Genomic DNA, 25,369 nt, shown 5'->3' on the forward strand with positions numbered 1-25,369 from the left:
GAAAAAAGAATTATGAAGCATCAAACTTAGAAAATACTTTCATAAAATTATTTGCAACTATAATGTTTTATTCTCATCTTTCAGAACTGATTAAAACCTTTGCTTCTCATAATGAAACTAAAATCCCTATATTTGACCTAGTGAAAAGACTTGTGTTATATTCTCTTCCTCATGATTATTTCTTTCCTCCCGCCTTCCCCCAATACTGTACAGTTGCAGGTGTCAACAAGGTGTTCAAATTCCTTTGTATTTGAAGGTATTAACTATCAACTGGGACTTGGGGAAAAATTTGTCACTAGGTAGAATTTTTCATTATAATGATAGTTTTAAAAGCAGGATATGACCCATAATATATTTCTGTCATATTACAAAATCTTTTGAAAACTTTAGTTTAAAAGATAATTTGGCCTTCCATTTCTAATGCAGGAGGGGTTAGTGAACATGCACTTGATTGATGTAATCCCCAGTTTAAAGAGACTGGGGAGCCTACTTCTAGAAGAACACAATGAGAGATAATGGAAGAGCCTACTACTCTCTGATTTAGAGCATGCCCAGATATTCTGTAACTGGTTTAGTCTGTTAACTAGATTGACTGTAGAGTCTGGAACTGGGGGGGATGCATTCAAAGATACTGATCAGATCAAGCTGGCATCCATCAGCTGGTATTATACAATACTAAAACAAGAAGTGTGAATACAGAAAAGCATAGTTTTCTTACAAAGTCATTGAAAAATACAAACTACATCATGTGTGTGTGTGTGTGTGTGTGTGTGTGTGTGTAAGTAGATAGAGCACTGGGTCTAGAGTCAGGAAGACCTGAGTTCGATGTACCCTAAGACACTCACTAGCTGGATAACCCTGGGTGTCACTTAACCTCTGTTTGCCTCAATTTCCTCATTTGTGAAAGGGGATAATAATACCACCTACCTTATAGAGTTGTCTGAGGATCAAATGAGATAGTAATTGTAAAGTGCTTAGTACAGTACCTGGAACAAACAAGTACTATATAAATGTTAGCTATTATTAGTATTATATTGCAAAGATATATCACAAGAATGCGAAAAGGGCCTCTGTCATAGAGGGAAACATGATAAAATTTATATTCAGAAGCCCATGGAACTGGGCATGTGGAAGAAGAAATAAATTAAAGAAAGAATAGCAACTATCTGAAAAGAAACATAAGAAAGTGAATCAGAAGTTTTAAGGAAAATGTGAAAAGGACATTATAAATCAAAATAAAGGGAGACAGAAAAAGAATAAAGCAAGACAAGTAAAAACCAACAAAAGAAAGCAATTATTTTGCGGAGAAACTAAGAAAGGATAAATATTTACTGTGAGGAATTGTTATTTAATTTTTGCCCAATTATCTTCTATTCTAATGCCTAACAAACAATTTCTTTCCTTTGTCATTTTTCTAATTAATTTTGTCCATTTGCATATCATCTTTGCACTAAATCTGCTGCTCCACTTCCTAACAACCCCACTTCAACCATGCACCATAATTGTCTTACCATCTTACAGAACTGCACAGCCTCCAAAATCCTTATCTTCCAAATTATACTCTTTGATGATAACCTACTATCTTCTCAACTCTCCCACTTTTTAACTCATGCTAAACTTGTTTTTTGTCTTTGTCATGTGATTTGGTTCCTTGAATCCTCATATTTCCCAGTCTATCTCCTCTACTCTGGCTTCAAGCAACAATAGACCTTGCTTTGATGTTATGGCTTACCACTAATAATTTACAAGTGAGCATTCTAGAATACCTCAACCACCCTAAAGTTTACTACCTTTCAAATAAGCAACCCTGGGTAAGCCTCTACTCTCTACCCTCTCTATCCTTATTCCTGGGTTGTTTAAAAATACCAGAGAAAGTCATAAAATTGAATTGATTTTATTCCTCACAAATTTATAGTGAAGAACTTCACTGGGATCTGGTGATAGATTGTCATCTATTGCTGAGAGTCAATCTATCTAAATTTGAAGAGGCTTATGTGGAGACTGGTCTAGGGTGATAGGTGCCCCCCACCCCCCACCACCCCAGGTTCAGCAACACTTGTGACTATGGACCAAGTCACAGTGATACAATGATCTGAGTTGGTATATCAAAATTCTTGAAATATTCAAACAACCTCAGCTAGGCCTTTTCCTATTGTCCACCAATCTTTCTGTTCTACTCTCATTAATATCTTTATCTTGCTTTTCACAGCCACTGTTCCAAATTTTTCTCTCTCTCCGCAAACCATATCCTTATCCCTTACATTTACAACAATAACTTAGCCTCCTACTTAAAGAAAATTGAGGGCATCCAACCAGAACTATCATAACTCTCCTCCTCTAATCTTCAGAATTTCTCAGTATTATCACCCATTCTAGCCTTCTTCCCTCCTGCCTCAGAGAGTTCCCTTTTTCTCTGTTTTTCCATTCTTAGCTAATACTAAGTCTACTATCTACATGCTTGACTCCATCCCCTCCAACTTCATGTAGCACCTCTATCACTTCCCTTCTTTCATGTATCCTCAATCTATTCCTCTCATATTTTCTTCTCCCTAAAAATATGTTCAGGTCTCTCCAAGCCTACAAAAAAAACTTTTGTTACCTTGATTCTTCTACTACATTTAGTTTCCAATTCCTCTTTCTGTTCCCCTGCACTGTCACATTTCTTGAAAAAGTTGTCTGTACATTTGGAATTATATTCCCAAAGTCATTGAACTGTGCTTGTCCACTGACCCAAGAATACCACTATTAAGCCTACTATCATAGTAGTGATATCAGTACTAATGATACTCCAATGAGTATCAAAGAAAAGGAAAAGGACCATACATTAAAAAGTATCTATAGCTACTCTTTTTGTAATGGGAAACAAAAATTGGAAACTAAAAGGATGCCCATCATGTCTATTGAACCATTTGGGAGAATTATGAAGTATTGATGTTTTGTGCCCTAAGAAATGAACAAAGGGAAATGATCAAAGAGAAATCTGGTAATATTTGTATGGACTGATATAGAATGAAGTGATCAGAACTAGAAGAAAATTTCTACAATGACAATAGCATTATGAAGACAAACAACTTTTAATGATCTAAGAACTCTGAGTAACACAATGAGTAATCAACCACATTTCCAGAGGACCATTGATAAAGCATGCTACCCACCTCCTGAGAGAGAGACAATGAACTCAACATGCAGAATGAGACATACATTTTTGGACACGGACAGTGTGGGATCATGTTTTATGTAAAATATGCAATTATGCATATGTTATATGGGTTTTGTTTCAATTTTCTTTTCCCAACAGTGTGGGGTGAGTAGGAGAGAAATTAATGCCTGTTAATTGGAAAAAAAAAAAAAAAAAGCTGTGTGCCTCCTATGCTTCCTCTCTTGAATATTCACGCATCTCTAGCTCTTGCTTTCTGCCTTCTGTACAGACCAGTCTATTGAAACTGCTTTTTCAAAGAACACCAATGGCCCTTTAATCCACAAAACCAATGTCTAAATATTTTTTTCAGTTTTCATTTTTGTTGATTTCTCTTCAGTGTTTGCTATTAATTGTTGATCACTGTCTCCTCATGGATGCACTTTCCTCCCTTAACTTTAGAACTTTCCTTTCTAATCATTCTTTCTCTGTTTTGTTTTCTGGGTCTGCTTCATTTTCCTTACCCTTAATGGGTTATGCTTCCTGGCCCTGTTATTTATTTTTATACCTCCTCCCTTGGTGATCTTAATCACTCCCACATCTAATATCATTTCTACTCAAGGATCAGAAAAAGAAGAGACAGATAGTTGTGTTAGGATATTGTCCATCCCAAAGGGTTAGTGAAGCAACTCTTTAACTTCCTGACATTGATAATAGAGAGGTCTGCTGTCTCTCCTAAGCATGTACTCAGGACCTAAAGGAGAACTGCCTAAGACTTGTTAAACCTGATGACAACTTCTCACTTCTTATGATTTATGTGGTACAAATGATGCTGCCAGAAAGAGTCTAGGAAGCATTGCTAAGGATTAGGAAGTCTTGGGCAAGAAACTGAAGGCCTTAGGGGCACAGGTGCTGCTCTCATCCCTGTTGCCAATTGAAGGCAAGGGCTTCAGAAGAGAAAGGCAGATTTGGGAAGTGATCAATTGGTTGGGAAGATAGTGTCTGAGAATTGGATTTAGACTTTTGGACCATGGTTTAAAGCAAAAGCATACAGGGATGGAATTCATCTAACAACAAATGATAAAAATGCATTTGCATGGGGTCTTGGAAATCTAATCAAAAGGACTACTAGTTGAAAAGAAAGAAAGAGGGAGAAAACTGATGCATACCATAAAACATAACTATAATGTAGGGAAAAGAATAGCCACACAAACACCCAGAAATTGTTGTTAGGGCAGCTAGGTGGCTCAGTGGATAGAGTGCCAGATCTGGAGTCAGGAAGGCCTGCATTCAAATGAAGCCTCATATACTTACTAGTTGTGATACCCCGGGCAAATCACTTAACCCTGTTTGCCTCAGTTTCCTCATCTGTAAAATGAGCTGGAGAAGAAATGACAAACCACTCCAGTATCTTTGTCAAGAAAACCTGAAAAGGGGTCAAGAAGAGTCCCACATGTCTGAAAAACATGACTAAACAATAACAATGTAGGGAAAAGAGTAGCCATAGAAACACCCAGAAATTCACAGGAGACTAAATACAAGAGGAAGAATCTATAAGGTCCATAACTTCTGATGTCCAAATGAAAAAAGAAGACCACAAGCATGTGGATCAGAGATCATAATAGAAAAAGCAAACAGGGCTTCATTGATATCACTGAAACTTGGTGGAATGGGATGCAAGATGTAATATGGCTATGGAAGGGTATACTTTATTCAAAAGAAACAAGTTAGGGAAAAAGTAAAACAACACTGTATATTAAGGAAATACACACATGTGAAGATATCCAGGAACTCTAGTGGGGAAGCATGGTGTACAGAACAGTTGGGTGAAGATTAACGTAGGCAGAAACAGGAGCAATATTGTTTATCAGATTACCCACACAGAAAGAGGAAATAGATGAGGTGTTTGTGAAATAGATCACAAGTCTGGCCCAGCATGGAAGCATGATGTAGTAGTGATGGCAGAATTTCAATTTTCTGGTCATATGCTGAAGCGTTCACAAGCAAAAATAGAGCAGCTAATAATTTCTTGCCTTGCCTTAATGATGATTTTTATCCTTCAAAAGGTAGAAGAAGCAATAAGGTCCCATTATAGACCTGGTCATTACCAACAAAGAGGAATGGGTTGCTGAAGCAAAATCATGTGAACCTTGGCATTAAGTGACCATCCCCTTTTAGAATTTGTGATAGAGTAAAGAAAAGCTAGATATAATCTGATGTGCATCCTAGAATATATTTCAAAGGATTTAAGAGATAGGAAAGGGATAACATGAACTAAAATTCTGTGGGGGAGGTCATGAGGGTTGGGAAGCTTTCAGAAATGAAATTTTGAAGACACAAAAAGAAATAATTGTGATGAGGAGAAAAAAGAGGGAATTTACTAACATAATTGATATGAATGCAAGGGAATACATTATTATCATTGATGATAATAATAATAGCTAACATTTATATAATACTATGTTCAAGGCACTGTGCTAAGTGCTTTAAAATTATTTCATTTAAGACTCATAACAGCCCTGGGAGGTGGGTGCTATTATTATCTCTATTTTACAGATGAGGAAACTGAGGCAAACAGAAGCGAGGTGATTTTCCTAGGTTCATACAGCTAGTAAGTGTCTGAGGCCAGATTTAAACTAAGGTTTTCCTGACTCCAGACCCAGTGCTCTTTGACACCCTGCTGCCCCCAGTTAACTTCAACCAACTTCAAAAAGATATGCAAAGAAAGTTAAAGCAGGGATACATAATGATGGATAAATGTGAAAAAGTGACATGGTTCTGTCATAATTGTTTCACAATCCATAAATGAATGAGTTGAGACTGGCAAAGTATGATAAGGAACTACCTTATATAGTCTTATAAGAGACTACCAAACAAGAAAGAAAGGAAAACCAAAGGACTGCTACCTAGAGTGGATGTAATATTGAGAAGAAACAATGAAGTCAAAGAAGAACTATTCAGCTCTCCTTTTGCTTTTTCCTCTTCCAAGATAAAAATTTTTTTAATTCTTTAAAAAATCATTACAAATTTTTTTATTCATTTTGTTAAAAATTTACCAGCCACATGTAAAACATTTTTAACAATAATTTTTTTTAATTTGAGTGAAAAAATTTCTCCACCTTCATCCCCTTCTCCTTGAGAAGGCAAGCAATTTGATCTCAACTATACATATGAAGTCATATAAAACGTATTTCCATATTAGCCATGTTGCAAAAGAAAACACAAAAAGAAAAATAAAGAAAGTTTAAAAGGTATGTTTCAATCTGCATTCAGAGTTCAACAGTTCTCTCTCTGGAAGTATATACCATTTTTCACCATGTAAAGCAAGTAATTTTTTATCTATATGGAACCAAAAGGATTAATGGAGAGCTGAAACACAAAACAGCTTGGCAGATAGAGAGCACCTACCTGTTCTAAATGAGTTCAAGTCAACTTGCTCCGATAAACTTCCTTATGAGGAACTTAAAGAATTCATGGGTGGGTTTGCTGAGCTACAGTCAGTGATACTTGAAAGATCAGGGGGAACAGTAGACATGATGGCAAGACAGAAGAAGGCCATCTATCCTTCTTTAGAAAAAAAAAAAAGAAAGTGTTGAGTCTGCAAATTATAGGCTAGTGAGCTTGATGTTGGTACTTGACAAAATTCTAGAATGTATTTGTATTGCATTTCTGTTTGGGGGTTACTAGTCTAACCCGTAGTCCACTGGCAGGTTGAATTTATAGAATGTGACTACATTCTCTTCTTAGGGGGTAACCTAGAGTGATTGAGGCTGTTTTCTAATACTCTCATTCATAAGCCCTATCCAGTATGTTCCCCCAGTACCCTTCACCAGCTAATATTTTTCCATTATCAGTTTACCAATTAAGATCAATTAGTTTTACAAAGGGATATTTATTGGAAAGATACAATGAGAACTGAAGTATAGATACCTCTAAGACCATGTATTCTTTTCTACTACTTGGTCCCTGGGGAGAGTGGAATGAAGCTTATGGAAGTCACAATCAACATTCTCCCCTTCTCAACAACTTCACTTCTGAATGTGTGGCAGTTAGTGGACTAATCATTCCTTGGTTTTCAGGATGTAGCATCCCAGCTGTGATAATTCAACAGTTAGACTTGGTCAAAAAGATCACTTCTCAGATCTGGCTCCTCACCATGCTTAGATGCTGTAGCTACAAGAAGACTCTTCTATGGATTTTAGTTGAGAAAGTCTGATAGCTCTCTTGATGGTTCAGAAGCTCATGAGGTTGTAATCTGGTCCATTTAGTCGCTAGCATTCGTTGACCTGTCATCAGGAAAAAATTAACACGACAGAGATTAAACACAAAAGCAAACATTAACCCCATATATTCCTAGTTACATAGAGATGGTGAGAGAGAGGGTCTGAGACCCTTCCCCCACCCAGAGGTCCATAGCAGTTCTTTGTTTTCACCTGACTACTTCCAGAGAGGAGAGATTCTGATTTGAGTCTTTTGTATGCATACTAGGTTTTGGCTCATCAGTCAACTAAAAGGCTTTTTTGTCTTTGAGCAGTAAGAGCAAAAAACAATTAGGATACTTGTGCATACTCTGATTTGAAGAAAGGGTCTCTCCAATATATATCCCTGTGGCAGGCTCACCAGGTAGAGCATACTGTTCATGTTCTCAGAACTGAGACCTCATAGGCCAATCCCCCAGTCTATACTATTAAAGGTAAGAAATATCTAGAAAAGGGAGTGTTGATCACAAAAGGCCAGTCAGGCTTCATCAGAGAAAGTATGTTCCCTTTTTTACAGTTTTACTAGATAGGCAGGTTATAGTTTATCTAGATTTTAGCAAAGCATTTAACAGAATCTTTCATGCTATTCCTTTGGATAAGACAGAGAGATGAAGGCTTAAATAATATAGTTGGATTGTTTCAGAATGTTTGGACTAAAAGTCAATAATATTTGAGCATCATCAATAGCTCAATATCACAATGAGGACGCTAGTGGAGTGCTCTGGGATCTGTCCTTGGACATGTGCTATGTAACATTTTTAGTAGATTTGGATAAAGGCTTAGATGGCAATGTTTATCAAATTTGCAAATAATACAAATCTAGGAGGAATAAGTAAAATGTTGGTTCACAGGGTCAGTCTATACTATTGGGCTGGATCTAATAAGACACAATATAATAGGAATAAACCAAAGTTATACACTTGAGTTCAAAATATCAACTTAACAAATACCATATGAAGGAAGTTTGGCCAGACAGCCATTTTGTGTCAAAAAAATTGGGGGTGGGGTGGGGTTTAGTGGACTTCAAGTTCAATATGAGTATAGCTGTGTGATATGAACTAAAGAAGTTTAAAAAAAAGCTTAAGTAATTTTTGACAGCATTAAGAGAGGCCTACTGGTCAGTCTGAGGGAACGTGTTAACTCTTTTGTACTCTGCACTGGTTATCCCACATCTGTGACAATGTTTTCAATTCTGTGTTTCAGGGAGGATATTGATAAACTGGAGAGTATCCAAAGAGGGAGCAAATAGTATAGTGAAAAAGCCTTATAAAGATTGTTGGAAACAACTGATGATGGTTAGCCTTTAGAAGAGAAAATGGGACAGGGAGGGGAGCATGACAACTGTCTTTAAACACTGGAGGGGCTGTTATATGGAAGACAGATTCAATTTGTTCTCTTTGGCCTGAGAGGGCAGAACTGGGAATGAGGGGTGGAAGTTGCAGAGAGACAGATTTTGACTTAAAGAAAAGAAAAATTTTTTCTAACAATTAAAAATATTCAAAAGTAGAATGGGCCATTCCAGGAATTAGTGCTTTCTGCAAGCAGTCCTCAGTTCAAGTGGATGCTTATTCAGGTATTGGTTGGACTAGATGACCTTTCAGTTCTGAGATTCTGCATTTCTTTCACTCTAAAATCTATGCTTTCCTCTGTGACTTTTTTCCCAAGTTAAATTTAAGCACACATCTAAATGCGTATAATACATTTTTACCTGAATCTCATATTAGTATTTCAAATTCAGCTTGTCTCAAGCATGTTTATCACTTTTTCCCCAAGCTGATACTATCTCTGGTATACTTCTGTCAGTGGTACCACCATTCACCCAATCTGCTATTTTTCAAAACATTGTGCTATTTTTAAAAAAATTACATAATTAATTTTTAGTTTTCAATATTCATTTCCATAAAATTTAAGTTTTAAATTTTCTCCCTCTCCTTCCTCCTCTTAGATGGTATGCAATCTGACATAGGCTCTACTTATACATTCATATTAAACACATTTTCACATTAGTCATGATGATAAAGAACTGATGGGAGGATCCACAAGAAAGAAACAACAAAACAAAACAAAAAAAGAGAAGGAAAGCAAATAGTCTGCTTCCATCTGCATTCAGACTCCGAAATTCTTTCTCTGGATGTGGATGGCATTTTCTATTGTGAATCTTTTGGCGCTGTCTTGGATCCTTGCATTGCTGAAAAGAGCTAAGTCTATCAAAGTCGACTGACACACACTGTGGCTGTTACTATGTACAATGTTCTCCTGGTTCTGCTCATTTCACTCAGCATCAGTTCATATACGTCTTCTCAGGTTTTCTGAAGTCTGCCTGCTCGTTTCCATTACATTCATATACCACAACTTGTTCAGCCATTCCCCAACTGATGTACATCCCCTCAATTTCCAATTCTTTGCTACCACAAAAAAAAAAAGCTTCTATAAATATATTTGTACATGTGGGTCCTTTTCCCACTTTCATAATCCTTTGGGATATATACCTAGAAGTGGTATTGCTGGGTCAGAGAGTTATATACAGTTTTATAGCCCTTTGAGAATATTGCTCTCCAGAATGGTTGAATCAGTTCACAACTCTACCAACAATGCATTAGTGTTCCAATTTTCCCACATCTGCTCCAACATTTGTCATTTTCCTGTTTTGTCATGTTAGCCAATCTGATAGGTGTGATGTGGTACCTCAGAGTTGTTTTGATTTGTATTTCTCTAATCGTTTTAGAGCATTTTTTATGTGATTATAGATAGCTTTAATTTCTTCCTCTGAAAACTGCCTATTCACATCCTTTGACCATTTATCAATTTGGGAATGACTTGTATTTTTGTAATTTGACTCAGTTCTCTGTATGTTTTAGAAATGAGGCCTTTATCAGGGACACTGGCTGTAAAAATTGTTTCCCAGCTTTCTGCTTCCCTTCTATTCTTGGATACTTAATGTAATCAAAATCATCCATTTTGCATTTCATAATGTTCTCTATCTCTTGTTTGGTTGTAACTTCTTCCCTTTTCTATAGATCTGACAGATAAACTACTCCTTGCTCTTCTAGTTTGCTTATAGTATCAGCCTTCATAATTAAATCATGTACCCACTTTACAATTTAAGATCTGGTACAGGTAGGCCACCTTCCCTTGAATTTCTTTTCATCAATTCCCTTGATAATCTGGACCTTTTGTTCTTCTAGATGAATTTTGCTATTGTTTTTTCTATAAAAATTTTTTTTTGCTAGTTTGATTGGTATGGCACTGAATAGGTAAATTATGTAGAATTATAATTATTTAGATCTGACTTTATTTGTGTGAAAAGTGTTTTGTAATTGTGTTCATATAGTTCCTGGGTTTGTTTTGGCATGTTGACTCCCAAATATTTTATAATATCTACAGTAATTTTTAATGGAATTTCTTTTTCTATCTCATTGTTTGAGCTTTGTTTTGTTTTGTTGTTTGTAATACATAGGAATGACAATGATTTATATGGGTTTATTTTGTATCCTGCAATTTTGCTAAATTTGCTTATTACTTCAGGTAACTTTTTACTCAATTCTCAGGAATCTCTAAGTAAACCATCACATTATTTGCAAAGAGTGATAGCTTTGTTTCTTCTTTGCCTATTCTAATTCCTTCAATTTCTTTTTCTTCTCTTATTGCTAAAACTAACATTTCTAGTACAATATTGAATAACAGTGGTGATAATGGACATCCTTGTTTCCATTGGTGCTTTTTTTGACTCTTCCCTTCTCTTTTTTCTCTTATATGGTCAATTACAAAGTCTAAATGATTCTACCTTTATTCTATGTCTTGTATCCACCTTCTTTTCCCTATTCTCACTCTCATTACCTTCATATAATCCTTCTCACAAACTCTGTGGATTATCGTCACAGTCTCCTAAAAGGTTGTTTAATCTCTCCTCTCCTCCACCTCCCCCAATCTACATCTGGCCACATCATTACTTTTTCTCTTTTCTAGGCTAAATATACCTCACTCCTTCAACTGATCCTGATACAGCATGGACTCAAGGACTTTCTCCATTCTAGTTGCCTTTTGGTGTATGATCTCCATCTAGATAACCAATGTCCTTGCTAAAACATGATACCTTAACTGAACAATATTTCAGAAATGGTCTGATACTAGGGTGTAAACTAGCACTTCTTGAACTGTGGGTAGCAAGCCCATATAGGCAACAGCAAACGTTTTCTCAATGCACAACCACCAAAACTTGATTAAAAATCAGACTACTAATGAATCCAAGGTGTTTCTGGCAGTGATTGCACTGTTGCATAGAGCAACTTCACGGCAGCCTTGATTCTGGACACAAAGCATTTGACTTTGCCCTACAGATGCCCTCAGGACATGCACGACCAATGAAAGCTACCAAAAAGAGAAAGGGGTTTGAGTGGGAAATGTTTAAGAAACGCTGGTGTAGACTCGTTTCTTATTCCCTGAAGACACGCTTCTCTTAATCCTCCCATGATCTCATGAGCTTTTTTCACTGTCAGAATCACACTGTTGACTCTTCCTGAACTTGCATTCCACAAAAACTCCCAAATCTTTTAAAACATTACTTTATTAGAGATTATCATGATTTGGTCAATCATAATACATCTGTATAGTATTAATTTTTATAGTATTTGGCTTTCTAGATAGAAGATTGAATTTTAGTCCTTCTGGTCATAATCTAAAAGTGAAATCCATTTTAGTTTAAAGTTCAGGAGAAACACATTCAAAATAACCCAATATCTCTTAAAATATGAGCATATAAGGCTAAGATCTGATTTATTATTTTGCCATTCCTATGAGTTAGAAACATGTAGCTAGTCTTAGTAATTAATAACTAAGATAAATCAAGCATTTTAAATTCATTAGATTTATAACTTGGCTATCGAGCTGTGTAATTCCCACTTGCAATATATGTTCACTTTCTTGAATGTGTGCAGATACTAAATTTCAGTCAATATAAAGTTCTATCAGAATTGATCATTTAATGTAGGATGAGACTAATAAGGCAATATAACAACTGACCAAGAAATAGAAGGCTTTAGATATACGGATCTTATCTCTCAATTTCTAAAGTCAGTTCTAGTTTGGGGATTATTCTTGGAATGTAGAAAAGAGCAAACCCTATCAAAATTGCAAAGTAAGTGCAATGTGTCTTTGTTACTCCTCAGCTTTCTCTTGCTACACTAGTGGCAGATACTTAGTATCATATCCCTAAGGCTTAGAATCATCTCTGAATCTGTTTCTTTATCTGTTAATAGGGTAGGGGGGGAGGTACCTCTTAATAAAACTTATTTTCAGGGAAGAATCTAACAAATTAATTCACGTTAAAAAGTATAATATGACTGATGAGACCTCTCTAAGGGCTATTTGCATTTTTGTTGTTGCTTTTCAGTCATTTCAGTCCTGTCCAATTCTTCATGACCCCACTTGGTTTTCTTGGCAAAGATACTGGAGAGGTTTGCCATTTCCTTCTCCAGCTCATTTTACAGAAGAAGAAACTGAGATAAACAAGGTTAAGTGACAGGTCACACAGCTAATAAGTGGCTGAGGCTGGATTTTAAAAGAAGACAAAAAAGTTAAAGAATGAAATAAAATTTTAGGTATCATCTAGCATAGATCAAATAGGTGGGGGAGGTGTTTTGTGGGCCAGATCATTTTTCTAGTCTGAAATTATATTATGCAGGAAGACACTTGGGAAAGCCCTAAGTGTAGTTCTAGAAATGAAGAGGCCATGAAAGATGGGGAAGGAGGAGGGCTTTGGCCTGGATGACTTAGCCAGATCTATTCATTCAGGCTAGTAAAGGGTTTTTGACATTTGGGTTGATTCATTCATTCAACAAGCATTGAATAAGAATCTATTATGTAGCCTTTCCCCCAAGATGGCGCCAAAGGTGAAGAAGGAAGCAGTTGTCCCCCCCAAGACAGAAGCCAAGTCCAAGGCCTTGAAGGCCAAGAAGGCAGTGCTGAAGGGTGTCCATAGCCACAAAAAGAAGAAGATCCAAACATCCCCCACCTTCCAGCAACCCAAGACACTGAGACTTCAAAGGCAGCCCAAATACCCTCAGAAGAGTGCCCCTCGCACACTATGCCATCATTAAATTTCCCTTGACCACCGAGTCAACTATGAAGAAGATTGAGGACAACAACACCCTAGTCTTCATCGTGGACGTCAAGGCCAACAAGCATCAGATCAAGCAGGCCGTAAAGAAGCCGTATGACATCGACGTGGCCAAGGTCAACACACTGATCTGGTCTGATGGAGCGAAGGACTATGTCTGTCTTGCTCCAGACTATGATGCTTTAGATGTTGCCAACAAAATTGGAATCATCTAACTTTCTGTGTCCCATTCCACCTACAATAAAAAGTTTTCCAGAGGGGGGAAAAAAGAATCTGTTATGTACCAGATATAGTTATAGGTGCTGGGTGGAGTTAGCAAGACGAAACTGAAAGTTCCTGCCATTAAGGAATGTGTGTGTGTGAAAATTTCAAAGTAAACACAAAGTAATTTCAGGGTAGAGGTCTCTAGCAAGAGGGATGGAAATGGGAAAAGACCAGAATAGGTCTCATATAGGATACAGCATTTGAGGTGGGATTTGAAAGAAGATGGGAATACTTAGCTGGAGGTACACATTCTAGGTAAGGACAACTTGTGCAACGACTGGAGATGGAATGTCTCATTCCAGGGAACAATAAATGGGCAAGTTAGATTGGGACCTAGCAGTACGAAAACAAAAACCATTCCCACATTCTCTCTGTTCTTCCCTTGGGAAAATTTAGTGTCCACACAAAGAAGATTCCCCTTAATCAAGCATTTATGTCACCACCTCCCCAGTTTTCTGGAAGTTGTGGATTTATGTAAGTCTTCCTATCTCTCAGGAGAATAGTCAGATATTACTCCAGTAGCAGTATCTATAGGATCAGTTCCTTTGTGGAGTTCTCTGGCCTCAGTCACTGATGACTCAGAGCCTCAGGGGGCCCTGACATTTCTGGGTATTGAAACAATTTGAAGTAGAAATCCTCCAAGTCAAATGTCTTTCCTCCAAGGGTGTTTTCCTTATCCCTAGGCAATTCAATTTCTTTTCCTTTAAAATTTTTGTTTAATTTTTTAATTAACAAAAATTGTCCTTCTCTTCCTGACTCCAGCCTACTGAAAACAAAACCTGTAACAAATTTGCAAAACAATTCCTTGGCTGTCTCCTCAAAATGTGTTTTAGTCTTCAAATTGAGTCCATCATCACATCAATTTTTAAGAACTTGTCTTGTTCATGTGAAATGAGAATTGGGATACTGAAGGAAATGGACTTTATCTCTACAGGTGTCTTAACTCTTGGAATTAAATCTGCATCCCCAGCAGGAAGTCAGTTCTTTCAGTCTCAGATTAAGACACTGCACTCCACATCATGGTAAAGGACACTAGAGTCAGAATACTTGGTTCTTAAGTTCCAGCCCTCCCACTTATGGGTTTTGGAGTTCTTGAACATGTTGATTTTTCTCTCTAGACTCATTTCAAGGATTGCAACCACAGGGCCCTCATACTCTCCATAGGTGAAGACACAGGAACTCTGGAGTAAGGGATATTCCCAAAGGTGGTACAACTGAGTGTAGAATGAAGGAGACTCTTAGATCTACTTAAGAAGAGATTCAAAATGTAGAGATTCTAAAACAGATTGGTCTCCTTTGGAAAGATTAGAGCCTTTGAAATGGGGATGATAGGGAATAAAATTGGATCTCATGTGACCCAACATTTACATATGGATCAGAATTTCATCAGCCTTTATTGATCCAGAATCAGCTAAAACTTAATTAAGTAAATATTTACCACCCCAGAAAATATTTTAACCACCGAGGTGGACTTGAAGAGTCAGGACAGTCTTAGGTTCAAATCTGGGCCCTGAAACATGCATGACTTTGGGTATGCCATTTTATGTGAATTTGTCTTCTCATGTGTAAAGTGGGGATAATATTTACACTACCTTGTAAGGGTGAAGAGGAATGCCCTTTGTAAACCTTAAAACACTTCATAAATATTATTATGCAGACTTTATATTAGGTCTATTGACATAATCATGATATACTGGGAACCTAGCTTTGGGTTAATGGTATGCATCAGCTGCTTCCTGGACTTCAAAGCTTCTCTTTGAAAAGAGACACAGGTGATGGAATACTACTGTGCTATAAGAAATGGCTTCAGAAAAACCTGGGAAGCTTTTAAGAACTCATGTAAAGTGAAGTAAGCAGAACCAGAAGATTGTACACAGTAACAGTAACATTATAAGGATGATCAACTGTGAAAGACTCAGCTTACACTGATCAAGACAATGATAAAAGATGATTCCAAAGGACCCATGTTGAAAATCGCTGTCCAGCTCCAGGGAGAGAACTGAGGAACTCTGTATATAGACTGAAGCATGATGCTTTCTACTATATCTATTTTTTTTTTGGGGGGGGGGTTTCTTTTGCAACATGGCTAATCTGGAAATACGTTTTGTATAGCCTCACATGGATAATCAAAATTAAATTGCTTCTTTTCTTAAGGAAGGAAGAGGATTAGAAAGGAGTGTGAGAATTTGGGGCTTAAAATGTTAAAAATGATCATTAAATCTTTTTACATATAATTAGAAGATATCTAACAAAATATATAAAAATAAACTAAAAAAGAGATACAGGTTCTAGTTCCTGGCATGCTATAATAATTCACATTTATATAGCAGCTTTCATTTTTTTTTTTCCTTAATAGCCCTTATAAAGTAAGTAGCGCAAATGTTACTATCTCCATTTTATAGAAGCAGAAGCTGAAATCCAGTGACTTACCCTTGGTCACATCAATAGTAGATTGTCAATAGTAGATGTCAGAGAAATAACTGGAACCTGGATCTCTGATTTGCAAGCATGATATTCCCCCCTGTGATCTTAAGGTATATTGTGGAGAAAATGACTGGATTTGCAATCAAAGGACTAGGGATTTTTCTGGTTGAGAACATGCATTATGTGAATTTGGGCAAATCGCAGGCCTCAGTTTCCCCATCTGTGTAATGAGGAAGTTGGATAAGTTGACATCTAAGATGCCATGTAGTAGTTGTAAAGTTGTAACCCTTAAAAAAACCACATTCTCCAGGGACCAGAGATTTTACAAATTTTTCTGTAAACCACTCTAAAATCAACTCTAGACCAGTGAAATAATCTGTTAATCCTGGTAGTTTTCCAGAAATTTTAACAGCCCCCACTCTATGTTTTGGACACGTATAGAGGATGAATTTATTCGAAGACATTTTCAATAGTAAACATTCACTTTGGTCAATGTTGGGGATAATTTATGTGTGCTTTCTGGATAAAAGCTTAAAGTCATCTATTAGCTACTACAGCGTATAGGACTTTTTATTCGGACTATTTAATAAATAATTCCCTGTCATATGCAAGGTTTGGTTAGAAAAGTGACTTTAATGGCCCAGAAATTAGTTACCAGCATAAAATGCAGCCTCGAAGACGGCTGGGAATAAAATGTGCACCATATCTCCTTTTTCTGTTCTTCAGTAGTGAAACAAAATCGTCTTTTAGTCAGTTAACATATCAAAAGCAAAAGCCAAACAATGCAAAAAGCTATACAACTCCACTCTTAGGGTTGAGGCTTTTTCATTTTTTCCAGATGCAATGAAACTGAATGTTTCAGTATCTCCCTTAACAATAAATTCGGATGCTTTGTGCAACTGATTATGGCTAGACATAATCCAACAGCGGCAGCACGGAAAGAAGCTGTTTGAGGTGGGTCAAATCCTTTTTCTAATGAGGGCACTGTATAATAACAAAAGCAATTTTTGGAGCCGCCTTCCCCCACCCCAGTTTAAGTTTTGTCAAGCTGTCGGTCGAAATCCGAGGCCCGGAGGCTACTCCACTGAACTGCTCCGGGGGCCGACCAGCAGAAAATTGGGCCGGCTCGGGAAGGGATCCAGAGCTGCTGCTTCTGTGTGGGATTCACCGCAGTCGGGAATGCTCCAGCTGAAAGGCATACCTGCCGGCTCCAAATCCCGGCTGGAAGGAAGCCTCCGCTGCCCCTTCACACCTTGCAGATGCCACCCCCACCACTCGAGGCTGGAGGGCCGGCGGGGCCGGGAGAGCTAGACCCGGGAAAAATACAAGCACTTGGCTGGGCTCCTAAGAGGAGCCTGTAGGGCGCCCCGGGGCCCTTTCGCTACTTCGGTCTTTCGATGTTCGTAGCAGCTGGCGGCCTGGAAGAGCCCTCTGAAGGGAACTAGGTTTATGCACATACACACAAAAAGTTACCACTGCACGGCTCCCCAGGGGGCCACCCGGGGACTGCAGGCAGGGTCGCGGGATGGGGAAGGTGGCCCAGACACGCTCCTCGGTTCCTCCTCAGTACACTTCTCCCTCGAACCTGCCAGGGTGGCCCCTCCCCCACCCCGCACTTCATTCTCCCTCCCTCCCCCAGCTCCTTTCATTCCTTTCCCCTCCAGAGACCGAGGCGAGCCATTGGGCCGTCTCACCGCCCCCGCGAGCTGACTGGCTCGCGCCGGCCTCCAGCCGCTCCGCGGCGGCTGGCAGTTGGGGTGAGAGCCGGCTGGAGGCCGCTTGCAGCCGCGGCCCCGCCCCCTTCCCCTCCCCCTCCGCCGCTCCAGTCCGCGGTGCGCAGTGTCTTCCCCTCGGTCCTGGTCGGGGGGCGCTGTTGCCGCCTGTCCCCGCCAGCCTCCGCTGGTGAGGCCGCGCTCCCCTCCTGCTTCAGCCCCAGCCCGGTCCCTCCCCCCTCCTCCGCCTTCTTCCCCTCCCCTCCGGTCGGTTTCTAGTGAATGTGGCGCGGCTGGCCGCGGCAGCCTCGGCCCTGGCGTTAAGCTCGGCGTCGTCGCCCGTGTCTCTCTCTCTCGCTTCTCTCCCGCCCACCCCACCCGCGGTCGCGGAGCCCTCTCCGCCGCCACAGCGGTCCGGAGCTGCGGGAGTGGGGCACGGGCGGGAAACCGCGAGCCCGAGGCGCAGGCAGGGGGGTGGGGAGGAGGAGGGGACAGAGACCCGGGCCGGGCGGACTGACGGCCGGGGGCCGGCCCGCGTGCCTGCCCCCTCCCTCTTTTTCCCCGGACTCGGACCCCGGTGGCGGCCGAGGCGGCGCGGGCGAAGGGCGCGGCAGGCGTTATCGAGACAATAACCCCTGCAGCAGCGGCGGCTGCGGGAGGTGGCCTAGCAAGGGCCGCGGCGGCAGCAGCAGGAGGAAGGGGCGCGGTGCAGCCTCGCTTGCTGGACCCGGGAGGGGCCTGGAGGGGGGCGCGTCGTCTGCTCCCGCCCGCCCGGTGGCACCGCGAGCGCGCTTGGCAGCCTTGCAGGATTGCATTGGGATCGTCTATCTCAGGAGTCGGAGTTCGGACTTTCGGCGGCGGGAGAGACAGACAGACAGATTGCCCCCCCTCTCCCCCCCGCCCGCCTCCTGTTCCCCGGCTTAGGTCGAGCTGGTTTTCCGGGTTCCCCTGAGTGAACCTGGATTCAGCTTCTTTGCCTGGGCAGGAAGTGAGTTTCATGCAGTAATACGGGCGGTGTCACGAGAGAAAACTTTTTTTTTTTTTTTGCCTTCCCCTTTTCCTCTGGAGATCCTGGTTGGGGCGGCTGGGAAACTCGTGTCAAAACTTGAGACCAGGAAACCGGCCTGCAACACCCCCCCTTCCACCCCAAAAGCCGAAACCAGCCTCCTCTTCCTCTTGCGAGAGGCCGCCCCGCATCCCCATTCACATCCGCCCTCCCGGAGAGAAAAGACCCCGCGACGGCTGGAGGCTGCAGCACCTTGGGGAGAAAGGGAACCCCCCCCCCCCATCATGCTCCCACTGGAAGCCTGAAGAAGAGGCCGAGAACTCCGGAGAGGTAATTTGGGGGCGAGCGTGGGGAGGGGAGCTGGAGGAGGATTTTTCTGTCTTCGTCCCCTTTCGAAGTCCGACTGCCCTGGATCCGTGAAATATCGGGGCTTCCTCTTGTCCACCTTCTGGTTTCGCATTATTAGGGGAGAGGTCGGAGGAATCCGGGGAAGGGGGGGAAAACGCAAAGTTGTATGGTTTTTTTTTTAAACTCTTGAAGACATAGGGTTCCTTTGTTCTGCTCAAGGTCCCGAAGTAGGTAACTACTTGGCCGCTCCTAAAATGCTTTCTCCGAAAATTTTTATTTTAAGTGGATGGACTGAATCTAGCAACTTCGGATATGTCAATTAGTCTGGAAGATGTCGCTCCTTGGTTTGCCGTAGAGATTGTCTGCCACGTTTGTTTACACTGTTAACTATTCGAGGGCGTTTAAGTTAAGTTCTCCGGGGCGGGGGGTGGGGGGGTGGGGGTGGGGGTTAGGTCTCCTGACAGAAGCCCTGCGTGCGGCTACTGGCTTTTTAACACAATGACTACAACAACAAAAACTCCTTGTTTATTTTTGGGGTAGGGATGAGATTTAAGGAGAATTTAGTAAAATTTAACCTGTGTTTTCTTGTCCGTGAGAGGGCATTTATTTAGGTCCTTTAAAGAACCATATGATAAAGACTTACTCCACAAATTTATTAAAAGCAATTACCTTAATCGGATTTTTCCTCTTAGCGCCCAGTTTAGAAAGGAACGGAAATAAGAGATATAATTCCTTGTTCTTTCGAGTAAAGAGGGAGGTGTAAGTTTTGAAAAACACCTGCAACTAGGTCGATAAGCCTTTGATACTATTTATCTGCATGACATCCATCGTACACATTTATACACGACTTTTCTGGTATTTATACTTGACTTTTTGAGGATTGTACCATTTTGGCACAAATACTTTATACATATATACACACATATACTTATATATATATACATACATTATAATGAATGTCTATTTAGTAAGAGTTATCAAATTTGATTTGGAAGCTGGACAAAAAGCATGGCAAAAATTAATTGTAGACTGATTTAAAGTCACAAAATCTGAGTTGGAAGGGATGTCAGAGGCCACCTAGTTCAGTCCGAGTGTTCAAAACAATTAGTAGACTTCACAGATTCTATCAGTGGATTCTTGGGTTTCAGTAGATCCGAATTTGTTAGTGTGAAAGGATAGTTAAGCTTTTGTCAGTAGTATTTGGGGGCTAAGGAGCAAAGAGGTCGTCTTTTGGAGTACAAGGAAAATTCTGTAGCTCATTTCCCTATAAAATATCAGTTGATATTTAGCATACTTAATCGGTTCTCAAATAATTGGTGGCAATTGAAAAAGATGGTAGCTTCCTTAGAGAAGGAAGAAAGTCCAAGTTTGAAAGATCTCGATCAAATATATTATTCTTCCCAAAAGCTTTGATCTGTATTAAATGCAAAAAGACAAATATTAAAATTTTACTACTACATGTTAAGTTGGCCTTTATCAGAACCTTTTCTCTCCAGATAGTTATTTTCTTGCTAGTTAGTTTTGCAAGTAAGTACTAAACTAAACTAGCTTGCTCAAGGAATATAATAATGCACAGTTGTATTATTAGCTAGCCAAAGAGGTTATTCCTGGACATCTGAAAAAGCTGAACAAAATAATGACATTGATCCTTGGCACAAAAGCAACAAAGCCTAAATAGAGCGGCAGCCCTCTTACAAAGAAAGAGCATTTTCCAGAGTTGTGTTTTCTCTGTCCTAGTGACTTACAGAAGAAAATCGTTATGTCAAGCAGTAACTCTGTGAACCAGTTTTTGTTTTTTATGTAATTTTTGTTTATCTCCTCCCCAGGGGAGCAACTAGTAAAGAATCAAGGTCTTGAGTCAAGAACTTTTAAAATAGCCATTATTAATGTTATTTGAATAAATGTTCTTTATCTCTTTTCCCATCCCCTCCCCCCACTTCTGTTAGGAAATTCTCTGTACCATTACAGAACCTGTATTATTTTGCAGTTTATAATCTGTAGAATTTCCTGGGCCACTGATGATTTTGCTCCAAGTTGCTTAGTCAAGTGTGTTTCTAAGAGTTTACTTGAATTACAGGTCTTACCTTGATACCAGCTTGCTAGTCTTGTTGCCTATTTTCCTTTTCTTTAATAAAAGCATAATTCACTCAGTAAGTATAGATCTTGAAACTCCATAGGTCCATTAAGCTTGTTGGGTACTAGCTTGATGAATTTATGAGACGATTTTCTTCTGACAGCCTAGAAATTGAGTAGACACAATCCCAATTCACTTAACTTCTGTAGGTATTTTTTCCTCACTTGTAAAATGAAGGAGCCTGACAGGATGATTTCTAAGTCCCCTTCCATCTTTACATTCTTACATTGTGATTCTTGCTTTTTTTGTGTGAGTATATTTATAAAAATTAAATTTTCTCTAAATACTGTTTGCAGTGGTTCAAATGTTTTAAAATGGTCTCAAAGTTTAGTGCATAAGTATATAAATAATTAGAACTCTTTTGCAGTATTTGATCTGTGACACATTCCTGAAAATTTTGCTTAACAGTGCACAAAATACAATCAGTGATTTTTACTTGGTTTATTGAAACTATAACATTTAAATGTTGATTTACTTCCACTTGCTAGTTATTGTGATTTTAGTGTTAAATAATAAAGAACAGTTTGCAGTTTTAGATGATGTCATCCTAAAATTTGAGTGCATGAAAAAGCTTATGCCAAAGTGTGGAAGCCAAATTTTGATTTTGTGGTTTTAGTTGTCTTGGGTTTAGTAATGAAGGTGGAAGCAGTACACTGTGGGGGAATGAGCACTGTATTTAGAGTAGGAGGACTTGGGTTTTGCCACTTTGCAACTTGTATGATTGTTGGCAAATTTTCCAAACTATTTCCTCATATTTAAAATGAGGCTGGGTCGGACTAGAAGACCTCTAAGGTTCTTCCCAGCTCTGAATCTGTGATCTTAATTGTTTCATTTAACTCCCTGTGATAAGTTTGAACTGTGTATGTTTCTCCTATGCAAACATGAAAAGATTTAAACAAAAATTATTAACCCAATTTGTCTCTGAAACTGAAATGATTTTCTTAATGAACTTCAATCCATTCCCTCCTTACTTTTTGCTATTTCATTTCTGTTCCTTGCACTTTAACCCTTCTCTGCCACTTTTTTCTTTATCCTAGAACATCCTGAAATACACATAAACCTCTAGAATGCTCACTCTTTCAGCTGTATTTTTTTTTTTCTTAACATACTTGGGCAATTTTTGGTACTTTCAGTTGTGGCATGTGACTTCTTAATATGGAACATAATTTAATTATTTAATGCTCATAATATGCAAGGTGCCATAAAGAAAGCATAATTGATATATGTTTTGTTTTATAAATTTAAATTCCAAGCTCATTCCAACAGAATTTTGTTTCTCTTCTTAGACATTTCTTCTTTCAAGGCTTTTGCCATATATTTGTCTTCTGTTCCTTCCTAGGTTGCTATCATAATAATGTATCAGGTCCATTTTCCTTCTGTCATTTAGATTGATCATTTGACTTTTTTCACTTTCTTTAACATAAGAAACTTCAGTTGTTGTTACTCTACCTAATTCCTTTCCCTCTTCTTCCTCTGACTGCTTTATTTGACAGTCATTTTCATTTCCATTTCTCTGTTCAGTGCTTTGGATGTCATGGAGCTTAGCTTGTTTTCTCTGTGAACTGTCTTGTTTCTCACTTGAACTGCTGCTTACTCACCTCTTCTTCACTGTTCCGTGTTCCATGTCCCTTGCTGTGTTCAAGGTCTGGTTAAAAAATTCTTCCAGGAAAGCTTTGCTTCCTAAACCAATCTGATTTTATACCGTGTTTTCCCGATAATAAGACCTATCCCGAAAATAAGGCCTCCCCTTACTGTGTAAGATTCCTCTAAAATAAGCCCTCCCCCGAAAATAAGCCCTATTGAGATTGCTACTGTAGTGAAGGTGATCCCCTGCCCTACACGCTACATTACGGTACCCTCTGTATGCACGCCCTCTCCCCACCCCCAAACGCACGCGGCGCCCCGAGCTGCATCCAATCAGAGCTGCAGCAGTGAGCGGGTCATCCTGTTCTTCCCCAGTGATTTGCTTGCTGGTGCCATTGAGAGCAGTGCCGGAGGAGAGCTGAGGCAGGACAACATAAGCCCTCCCCTGAAAATAAGCCCTCTGGTGTTTTTCTTTCCAAAAAAAATAAGACAGTGTCTTATCGGGGAAACACGGTATCTTCTCTTCATTTAAATACCTAGTTTATGATTTAACATAGTAACTTGCAATTATTTATGAATGCGTTTTGTTTTCTTGTCTAAATTGTAAACTCCTAGAAGTCAGAAATAGTGTGACATCAGCTCACCTTATATTTTGGTCTCTCTTTCCTCTGGTCTTTTAAAAATGTCTTTTTAAAAAATCATTATTACTTCCATGATAACATTCTTTGTGTCTATATCAAATCATTATTATTCTCACCTTAAGAATTTTAACTACTAAGGTGACCCTGGGCAAGTCATTTAACTTTACTGGGCTTCAGTTTCCTCCCCCTGTAAAATGATGAGAGGTTCTCAACTTTTTTTGTATGGTGGATCTTTTTGGCAGTCTGGTGAAGCCTATAGACCATTTCTCAGAATAATGTTTTTAAATGCATACAGTGGTGAACATAGGATTATAAAGGAAACCAATTATGTTGAAATACACATTAAAATATATAAAAAAAACTAACAAGTTCAGTTACCTCAGGCTAAGTACCCCTCTCCCAGAAGATCTCAAGACATTGTACTAGGCATTATTGTGTGATAGGGGGTGGATCAGGAATATAACAGAAGATAAAGGCCACTTCTTGTCTTATAATCTAAAACAGGTGCTAGAAACAAATTGGGTCTGGGACTGAAACTATAATTTCATTGGTTTAGGGAGCTCCAGGATGAGGAAATTCCATCTACCAATGTGGTTTGGCACTTCTTCAGCTTAGAGACGAGTGTTACCTAGACTATATAGGTAGAATAGTGATGATAAATAAGCACAGTGATTTTGTATTTATCAAGAGATCACTTAATTCAGTGATTTGAATTATCCAAGGAAACAGTAGAGAAATCTAGGGATAAGTTAAAAAAAGACCTGAGCAGCCTAAATAGTAGACACACAGTTATGGAAAAGTAAAACTTATACTTTATTTATAAGAGAATTTTAAAAGCTCAGTCTATTTGATTTTGACTTTACAAAGAATTCTAATAATCTGACTTTTCTGGCTTCCTAGGTCATATCAGATTAGCAAATTTAAAAGGGGAGTTGAGGTGTTTGGGAGAAGCAAACAGACTTCAGCAAGAAATGACAAAAGACGATAGGAAAAGAGAGAAAAATTACAAAAAAGTAGACAAATAAAAAAACGTTGACATTGGCCATTTAGTTATTGGGCTAAAGAATCCCTGGGGCCATCATTGCATTACAGTTCAGTATAATAGTTAATTTTATAATGACCTATGGTCATTAAGAAAAGCCTAAATTATATTCATTGTACTCTCAAATACATAATATATTTGGTTAAAAATTTGAAAAGGTTTTATCTTAAAGGGTAAGCTTTAATTATCTGGAAGATGTGCTTGGGATTGTCAAATACCTCATTCACTAACAGTAAGATCTTTTGGTATAATATTCAATTGGGAGTCTTGAGACCTTGGTTTTTGTTATAGGCTGTCCAACAAATGAGCTGTGCTACTTTGTATAGGTTATTTAGTTTCTTGGGACCTCAGTTTTCTCATCTTTTTTTTTTTTTTTTTTTGCTTTTTGGAGGTCAGTTGGGGTTAAGTGACTTGCCCAAAGTCACATGGCTAGTAAGTGTGCCAAGTGTGTGAGGCTGAATTTGAACTCAGGTCTTCCAGACTTCAGGGCCAGTGATGTATTCACTGTGCCACCTAGCCGCCCCAGTTTTCTCATCTTAAAGGGTTGCACTAGATGATTTCAGGTTCTTTCTAATTTGATGATTTATTGAATCAGTGAAATAAAAATATATTTTAAAAGTATATCAAAAACCCCACTTCTCTTCCCTTTTATGGGCTTACATATTGGAGAAGATAGTCTTTTGAGTTTCTAGTTTTATGTGAGT

General features: G+C 39.1%; 1 protein-coding gene and 1 long non-coding RNA gene across 7 annotated transcripts in view; one reads left to right on the forward strand and one right to left on the reverse strand.

The window, feature by feature from the left end:
- Positions 1-6,322: 6,322 nt before the first annotated feature.
- LOC138167281 (uncharacterized) lies at positions 6,323-17,838 on the reverse strand. The gene is made up of 3 exons (XR_011169849.1): positions 16,854-17,838; positions 7,067-7,422; positions 6,323-6,703 (listed from the first exon to the last, which is right to left on the reverse strand). It is a non-coding gene; the product is annotated as an uncharacterized lncRNA (long non-coding RNA).
- A 1,014-nt stretch (positions 17,839-18,852) lies between these two features.
- Positions 18,853-25,369, forward strand: part of ERBIN (erbb2 interacting protein) — a 188,206-nt gene continuing 181,689 nt past the window's right edge. For 3 of the 6 annotated variants that reach the window (XM_069096431.1, XM_069096432.1, XM_069096433.1), the window contains exon 1: positions 18,853-19,246. The gene's annotated coding sequence lies outside the window, so the exon portion shown is untranslated. The remainder of the gene's footprint in view (positions 19,247-25,369) is intronic. The other 3 variants (XM_069096434.1, XM_069096435.1, XM_069096436.1) reach the window with 3 other exon arrangements.

Source organism: Petaurus breviceps, unplaced genomic scaffold (genome assembly GCF_028583685.1).
Source record: "Petaurus breviceps papuanus isolate PSGF00001 unplaced genomic scaffold, PetGlider_PUasm1.0 229, whole genome shotgun sequence".
In the NCBI taxonomy this organism is placed as follows: Eukaryota; Metazoa; Chordata; class Mammalia; order Diprotodontia; family Petauridae; genus Petaurus; species Petaurus breviceps.